Genomic DNA, 1,007 nt, shown 5'->3' on the forward strand with positions numbered 1-1,007 from the left:
TTTTAGTAATTCATTTTTTTTCATAACTAATTACAAATAACAAAACACCAGCATTTTCCTTCCTCCATTCCAAATCTCCCTCATCCTACAGTGAGAATCTGGGTGCTAGTGCCACCAATCAATCCTAGGATAACCCAAAGTTGCTTCAGAATGGCTCCGCCCTCCCCACTGCCAATAACAAACTCACTAGTGAGGTTTGGAGTTCTGTCACAGGCCTCCCAGTTCTTAGAGTGTACTCCACTAAGGAGGTACCGCTGGACAACCCAGCTCCGTAGTTACTCAGATCGTTTTATTCTTTTTCTGCAAGTGGGGTTATGTCATCAACGTCATACAGAGATTAATTAGTTTCTGTTGATTTTCTTTATCCTTTTTCTAAGAGACAGGGTCTGGCTGTGTGATCACAGCTTTAATCACAGCTCAAAGTGGCATGATAATAGTTCCCTGTAGCCTTGACCTCCTGGGCTCAAGCAACCCTGGGACTACAGGCATGCCCCACTAGGCTGAGCTAAGTTTTTGTTTGTTAGTTTTTTGGGTTTTTTTTGAGACAGATTCTCGCTGTGTCCCCCAGGCTGGAGTGCAGTGGTGCAATCTCGGCTCACTGCAAGCTCCGCCTCCCAGGTTCACACCATTCTCCTGCCTCAGCCTCCCGAGTAGCTAGGACTACAGGTGCCGGTCACCACGCCTGGCTAAGTTTTTTTACTTTTAGTAGAGATGGGGTTTCACCATGTTCAGCAGGATAGTCTCGAACTCCTGACCTTGTGATCCGCCCACCTCGGCCTCCCAAAGTGCTGGGATTACAGGCATGAGCCACCATGCCCAGCCCTAATTCTTTTTTTTTTTTGGTAGAGATGGGGTCTCACTATGTTGCCCAGTATGGTCTCTAGCTCCTGGCCTCAAGGGATCCTCCCAGCTTGCATGTGGATAAAGTGTCATGATACCCGAAACTAACACATATATGAGATTCAAGAGAAAAAGAGATAAAGCAAATTTAGTGTAATGTTAGCAAC

Source organism: Colobus angolensis, unplaced genomic scaffold, assembly GCF_000951035.1.
Source record: "Colobus angolensis palliatus isolate OR3802 unplaced genomic scaffold, Cang.pa_1.0 Scaffold138, whole genome shotgun sequence".
NCBI classification, from domain to species: Eukaryota; Metazoa; Chordata; class Mammalia; order Primates; family Cercopithecidae; genus Colobus; species Colobus angolensis.